An 8298-nucleotide genomic window follows, 5' to 3' on the forward strand; every position below is an offset into this window, starting at 1 on the left:
GGAGACTTTTGTGCTTGAGAAGCCAGAAATTAGTCTCATGTTTGTCGGGAAACTTACTTGTCTACCAATTTTTGCAATTGTGGAAGTGCTAGTGAAGTCTCTGACATTTTAACCACCATATCATCTTACATTATTACTACCACTGGCTGAGCTGCTGTAGTATTGGCTACTTGTCTGAGTTTTTTTCCTAGTGTAGCCTCAGCCTTAGGGATGGCTCACGTGAGCAGGTGAGAGAGGTGGCACAGACAGGAAACAGGGTCTGAAGTAGAGGAATGCTAAGTGGGGGGAGGAGCAGAGAGTCAGAAGCTGGAAATGGGAGTGGAAGTAGGAGAGACTCTTGGTATTTAAGAGAAGCTTATAGAAAAGTAGAGAAATTAAAAATTTAATAAAAAGACCATCCTAGGGAGCACATGCTGTTTTTTTTTCTGGCTGTTTTTAAAGGGACACTGTTAACTTTTATAAATCACATGTAAGTAAATTTCTTTTTTTGATACTACTACATAGTATGTATGATACTAATACATCTTAGATAATAAAGTGTGAAAGCATTTTGAACATTCCATTTGTTTGTCATTTTGTACTCTGTTTACTTTTCACGTAGGTTGGGCAATGAAAAAGAATGACATGTCCACTTTTTGCTATAGTTACCTCTTCAAGTTCTTAGTATTGCAAAGTGGGTTTCCAGTGTAGGGAGATGTTGCATCTGTTTTTAAAATAGCTGTTTTCATTAGAATTGTGTTAAATTTTGAAAATTCCATTTCCACAGTGTGACTGTGGGGCAGCCAAAGTAATAGCAGTAATGGTGCGGAATGAAATCAAACCGGAGTTTTATGTTAATGAAATATTAAGGTTTATCGTTTTCAAACACTCCCTTGTTAGGGAAATGTAAAAGCTAAGGCTCACATAGTGATCTTAATCTGACCATATTGCATATATGGGATATTCTGAACTGCTTGTGTGTATGAGACCTTATATCAACACACTTATAACCTCCATATGTAGCTGAGCTAATCTTACTATTAGAATCCTAACTTCTGCATTTCCTATTTGTATATTGAAATTTGTAACCTTATTATATTAATATGTAATTTTATTTCCTCTTTCAGAAGAGTTAAAAAGATAAAACACTAATTGTCTATAGTCAATGTAAATCCTGGGAAGGATTTGCAGAGGACAGAATCCTTCTTCGGTTGTTCCAATCTCCTGTTAAGAAATTGGGGAAAGATATCCCCAGTTTATTACGTGTTCCACCCTCAATTGTTTATGGTGCAAAACACTACTTATTCTTTATGGTCTTTTGGGGAAAATACATGTGGCATACAGTTGAAAACAGACGTTCACTTCTGTGGAACATCTGCCACAAATGAACTAGAAGTGTGTCTGTGTTTTTTTAAAATGCAGCTTTTGTTTTGTTTCTCAATCTCAAGGGTCTAGTCCACCTATCTCTGCAGTTATGATGGCTTACTCCAGGGGCCTTTTCATGATCCTGTTTTGTGCATGGATGCTACCAGGGTAGATTTGGCATCCGAATGTGAAATACAGATGTAGCTGACACTGTAATTTCTTCACACTTGCTCCTTGGGACAGGAACTTTGTCTTTCTGTGGCCATTGTACAACAGTGAGTACCCTGCTGGTGCTAAGCTAATTATAATAAGCTGTCCCTTTTATGCAGTATGCATTTCCACTGCCTTTGTCAAGATCTCAAGCAGATAGAATATATATTGCAAGCTAGTAAATTATAATCCTTCACAGTAACTGATTCAAGGCTGCTGAATTTAAACCTGTGCCATAGATTGAGAGGAAGTACTTGTTAAAGCAGGACACGGTCCTCTGTGATACATTTTTCAAAGTAGCCTGTAATTTTGGATGCCCTTGTTCTTGGATACCCAATTTTAGACACCTAGGGTGTAATTTTTCAGAGGTGGTGAGTAGAGCTGGTTGAAAATTTTTTCATCACTTCTGATGAAAAATGTCCTTTCTACAAAATGAAAGTTTTTCACAGGTTTAGGAAGGTAGCAACCTGGTCCCTGGTTGAGGAGAAAGTTGAGAAACACTGAATTCTAGTCTAGTTCCCTGCACTGAGCAGGACTAAGTATTATCTATACCAGTGATTCTTAATAGGTGGCCTGGGAGCCAAATGTGGCCTGCCCAGGCTTCCTGTATGGCCCGCCAGCTAACCTTTTTTAAAAAAAAGTTTTTGTTTTTTTTTAATGAAATTTGCTGCCTGAGCACCGCCACCTGGGGCTGAACTCAAAGGGTGCCCAAATACAAGTTTGGCCAGGGCACTATTTTCCCTAAGGCCAGCCTTGGCTGCCACCCATTTTTTCATTAGTGATGGAAGTGCAGCAAAAAATGAATGCAAGTGGGAGTAAACATTGCAAAGTTGATAGTGAAAACCAAGCTTTTAACCCAAACTGGCCATTTGCTTTTCTTTATTTATGCCACCTCATTTAAATGCAAAACCTTTGTGTTTAATATGCCAAGCCACTGTATCCGTCTCTAAGGTTGTCGACGTGAGGCGCCACTTTCCATCAAAGCACAGTAACTTCAATGCAGCCTATCCTCCTGGCAAGGTTGCAAGACATGACAAAATTGAAAATCTGAAGTCTTTGTACCACACTTCAGATGTCATTTTCACAACATCAGCAACTGCACAAGAAAAAGCAACAGCTGCTTCTCTTCGAATAATGTGGATACTAGCTAAAAAGAAGCCTCTCCTGGGGGCTGAGCTTGTGAAGGAGTGCATGTTGGAAATGCTGGAGGAGTTTTTTTTCTGGAGATAAAAACAAAGGTGACATTATGAAGCCAGTTCTCCTGTGTGATTCCACAGCAGTACAAAGATTGCAGGTAATTTACGAGGATTGTTTGTCAGCACTGCTTTCTGATTTAAAAAATGCCAAATACATGTCCCTTGCTGTGGACGAATCAAGCGACAGCTATCACTGTCAGTTAGATTTTATTATGGTGAAATTTTTAAGGAAGAAACTTTGTGCTCAATACCATTAAACCTACACCACAGGAGAGAGCATTTTTGAAAAAGTAAGGTAAGGATAAGGCCTTTTCCTGTAACCATATTGTAAGGTTTTGTCTGTGGCCATATTAGGAGAGCAACAGCCATTAGCCAAGAAGCAGGAAGTCACATCCTCATATTGTGTTAATGTAATTTAGATGCAATGTAGTATCAGGCTGTTAAGAAGGAGATCCTATCCTAATAGCACCCACTATCACTAGCTAAAGAAACAGATCTTAAGGTGGTTAAAGAAAACTTAGTTTGATAGCATCCTGTCTGGCAAGAAATCACTTATCAGTAATAGTTATGAAATCCTTTCTTTATTGTTTTATATTTATAGTTCCCACTTCTCTATTGTTTGTATGATCTGTCTGGTTCTTTGTTTGTTGGTTACATAGTTAATTTTCCTAGGTGTAAATTAATTAAGGTGGTGGGGTATGATTGGTTAGAGAATTTTGTTCAGTATGTTAGGATTGGTTAGTAATATTTTAGTAAAATGATTGGTTAAGGTACAGTACAGCTAAGCAGGACTCAAGTTTCATTATATATAAGTTCTTGGGAACCAACTCCAGGACACAGCCCCAAGATCAGACCTGCCAGACCTCAACACTCTGCCAATGACACCATGCAGAAACTGGAGTCCCCCAGATGACTTGATCCTGACTGGCCATCAAGAAAAGTTCATCTGTCTTCTTGGGAGTGGTGAGCATTGTATGTGTAGCATGTGCATTCTGTTTTGGTGATTGTTAATAAATAGAGGTTAAGTAGGATATTACTGTGTAAGGCTCTTTCACTGGTAAAAGACCCCGTAACCTGCAATAGATTAAGCCCTGAGTCCACAGGGAATGGGTACTTGCCTAGAGCCCATGGAGGGGTAAAGTTGGGTGTCTATCACCTGGAGCCCTAGGAACTGGGAAAGGGTGGGGGTGCCTAAATTAACCAGGTTTTGCTTGAGCCCTAGGGACTAGATAGAGGTGGAAGCCTTGAGCCCTAGGAGCTAGATAGAGGTGGGATGTCCTAGAGTGTGCGAGTAACAGAGAATTTTGTGCTGGTAACAGTAAAGGGCTTTTTGGGGGGGCGGGGGAGGGGGTTGGACCTACAGAAAGTAAACTTGTTTGTTAGAGATGGAGGTCCCTCCATGATGGGGGGGGGGAAGGGCTTTGCTTCATGTTTGGCAGCGATACACCCTGCATTAAATACACTCCACTGCATCATTCAACAGACTGTCCTGTGCATGGGGAGTTGGAGGGGAAAAAAGGGTATTGTGATGACATTAGTGATCTACATATGCTCAACTTCTATCTTGCAACATCTTCTTTTATAAGACGTTTCAGCCGAATAGTGACCTGTTGTAGCATAATGATGTTCTCTGGTTAAGTGTGTGTGGGGGGGAGGGGGGGGTTAGAGAGGTTCTGTGCGCTTGAAAAAGAAATAATAGAATTTCTTTCAAAGCACAAGACCAACAAGGCTTGTGAGTTCCTGGAATTTATGAATGATGTCCCCTCTGTCACAAGTAGCTTTTCTATGTGATATTACTGGTCACTTGAATTCCTTCAACTTGCAGCTCTAAGGCCATGCAAGCGGTGTCAGGGATCTGTTTGAAAAAGTGTGTGCTTTTCAGAGGAATCTTTAAATGCTTCAGATAGTCTTAACAGGAAAGATGTTGCACTTTCCCACATCATTTGAAACTTCAGTGAAAATAATGGAAGAATTCCTAAACAGTCTGATGGAAAATTTTAAAATGTGATTTAGAATTTTTAAAATTCCAAAGGACTTGCTTTTGTTTGTGATCCATTTGCCTCTACTGATGGACCTTGCCCTTCTGAAGAAAAGAATATTCTTGATTCAATCAGTGAAGTTGCCTTTCAATTAAAGCTCAGATGTTCTGAAGGCAAATTCCAGAGAAGTGGGACTTTGACTTCTAGACTCAATATGCTGAGCAGTTTCAGAATACCCAGGCTCTAGCCATCTATCTCTTAACTATGTTCAGATCAACGTACCTCCACGAATCTGGGTCTTCTACTGTGAACATAATAAAAAAGCCACCACTGCAGTGGCCTGACAGATGACCATTTTCACCAATGCATGCTGCTTGCCCTGACCACCTACAAACCACTCTTAACAAAGTTTGCCAGAGGTTGTTGAAGTCACCTCTCCTATTAGAGATTGCCACAAACACAGGTAATGTTGCCTTATCAACTTTGTTCAAAGATAGAAACACTAATACTTATGTTGCAATCAAGGTCTCTTTTTATTGGCAGCTGAAGTTTTTTGTTTTTTATTGTCAGCCTTCTGTGCAGATGGTCCGCCTCTCATCATAAAATACTCAAATCAGCCCGTGGGTAGATATAATGAAGTATCACTGAACTAGACCATTCCTGACTGGTGTTTGTTTAACTTTTCTTAAAATCCTCCAATGATGGAGATTCCACAACCTCCATAGGAAGTTTTTCCTAATGTCTAACCTAAATTTCCCTTGCTGCAATTTAAGCCCATTACTACTTCTCCTGTCCTCAGTGGATAAGGAGAACAACTTTATCACTTTCCTTTGTTTTTACAACTTTTTACTTACTTGAAGACTGTTATGTCCCCTGCTCTGTCTTCTCTTCTCCTGATTAAACAAAACCCAGTTTCTTTTCAAAATTTCCTCATAGTTCCTATTTTCTAGATCTTTAATAATTTTTGTTGCTCTCCTCGACTTTCTCCAATTTGTCCACATCGTCACTAAACTGTGGTGCCCAGAACTGGACACAGTTCTCCAACTGAGGCCTTACCAGTGCTGAGTAGAGTGGAAGAATTACTTCTCATGTCTTACAACATTCCTGTTAATACAACCCAGAATGATGGTGTTTTTTTGTTTTGTTTTGCACCAATATTACATTGTTGACTCTTACGTAGTTTGTAAGACATTATAACCCCCAGATCCTTTGCTGCAGTACTACTTCCTAGGCAGACATTTCCTGTTTTGTATTTATGCAACTGAATATTTCTTTCTAAGTATAGTACTTGGCATTTGTCCTAATTCATTATCCTAACTAACTGAATTTCATCCTATTGATTTCAGACCATTTCTCCAGTTTGTCAAGATCATTTTGAATTCTAATCTTGTCCTGCAAAGCACTTGCAACTCCTCCGAACTTGGTATCACCTGCAAACTTTGTAAGTTTACTCTCTATGCCGTTATCCAAATCAGTTATAAAGATATCGAATAGAACCAGACTCAGGACACATTCTTGCAGGACTCCACTTGATATGCCCTTCCAGGTTGACTGTGAACCATTTGAACTACTCTGAGTACAGCTTTCCAATGAGTTGTACACCCACCTTATAGTAGGTTAATCTATATTTTCCTAGTTATGTTTGAGGTCACGTGAGACTGTATCAAAAGCCTTTCTAAAGTCAAGATCTGTCACATTTATTGCTTTTCCCCACTATCCACAAGGCTTCCTAGCCTGTCAAAGAAGAGTATTAGGTTAGTTTGACATCATTTGTTCTTGACAAATTCATGTTGACTGTTTACTTTGTTGCATTATTATCTTCTACATGCCAATACATTGGTGGTTTGATTATTTGCTCGATTATCTTTCCAGGTACCAAAATTAAGATGCTAGGTCTGTAATTCCCTGGGTTGTCCATATTCTCCTTTTTACAGATTTGCCTTTTTGTGGTCCTCTGGGATCTCTCCTGTGCTCTGTGAGTTCTCAAAGATAATTGCTAATGATTCAGAGATCTCTTCAACCAGTTCCATACGTATTCTAGGATGTAAATTTCATCAGGCCTGCTGACTTGAGGACATCTAATTTGTCAAACGCTGTCTCTATAGAGACACTGTCTCACCTTGACTACACTGATATAAGCCCGACGCTTCTCAATGAGGTGGTTTTATGATGTCAGCATAGCAGGGGAGTTACATCTGCAGGAGAAGCATTTCAGTGTGTACACGTCCACTGTTTTGTTGCCAAAAGCTGACTTCTGTTGACAAAACTGTGTAGTGTAAGCAAGGCCTAAGTAATTCTTAACTTGTTCTTTCCCTATTTGAGCCTCAGATCCTACCCTGTTTACACTGATGTGCACTGTTAGTGGTCTGATCACTGCTAACCTTTCTGATTTAAAAAAAAAAAAAAAAGCATTTAACACTTCAGCCATTGCTGTGTTTTTTATTGTTGTTTTCTCCCACTTCATTGAGTAAAGGGGTGTACCCTGTCCTTGGTTTTCTGTTTGCTTCTAGTGTTTTTGTAAAACGTTTTCTTGTTACCCTTAATGCCCCTAGCTAGTCTAATTTTGTTTTGTGTCTTGGCCTGTCTAATCTTGTCCTTACATGCTTGACCTAGTTTCCACTTTTCACAGGACTTTTTGAGTTTCAGGTTGAATATCTCCTAGTTAAGCCAGAGTGGTCACTTACCATACTTCCTATGAAGAAGGTAGCTAGGGACATAAAGGTAACAAGAAAACATTTTAAAATACCACATTCTGCCTACTTGTTCTTCTAGTGTGTTAAACAACCTTTCAGCTGTTGAGGTACTATTAAAATTAACTAAAAACCAAGGCTCAAAAACCAGTGCACCCAAAAATTTGTAACAGGAAAAGCATTGATTTGACCATACACAAGAACAAACTGTTTGGACTTTGAGTAAAATAAACCCCCCCTGAAAAATTTGCGTTTGCAGAAGATAAGAAAAGTTGACATTAAAGAATCATAGTGTGCCCTCTAAAATCCCTCTTGTAATAAATTAAGCGGGAGGATAATATACACATACTGATCTAAACATTAACATTGTGGGATTGCTATTGATAAGATAAAAGCTTTGTTAGCTATATGTTTTAATAACTTGTATTTATGAAGAGTGAGTAAGTATAGCTAAGGTAGCATGGAGGCCAAAGCTTTCCTTGACATGAGTGGTTTTTTTTTTCCTCAATATAATTTGCTGATTTACTTATCTTGCCAGCAACATTACTTTAATCTGGTGTGTTGGAAGATGTAAGCAAGAGGTACAAACATGCAACAATAAATGCCCGCCTTACCCCCGCATCTTGCAAACTTAGAAACAGGATGACCCAGGGTAATGTGATCCAGAAACTACAAATTCAGCAGTAAAAATGTAGATACAGGGTAACTGAAGCTTGTGTATGCGTAACATGTAGGTTAGGTAAAAATCAATAAGTAATGTGTTGAATGGTGGTTGGAGGAAAATTAGGAATGTTAAAAGGTTTAAGAATCCAAGTGAAAATGCGACCAAAACTGGAGAAATGCTACATCAGAAACTCAAGTATGGGACTGAAGGACCAG

Source organism: Lepidochelys kempii, chromosome 10 (assembly GCF_965140265.1).
Source record: "Lepidochelys kempii isolate rLepKem1 chromosome 10, rLepKem1.hap2, whole genome shotgun sequence".
NCBI lineage: Eukaryota > Metazoa > Chordata > Testudines > Cheloniidae > Lepidochelys > Lepidochelys kempii.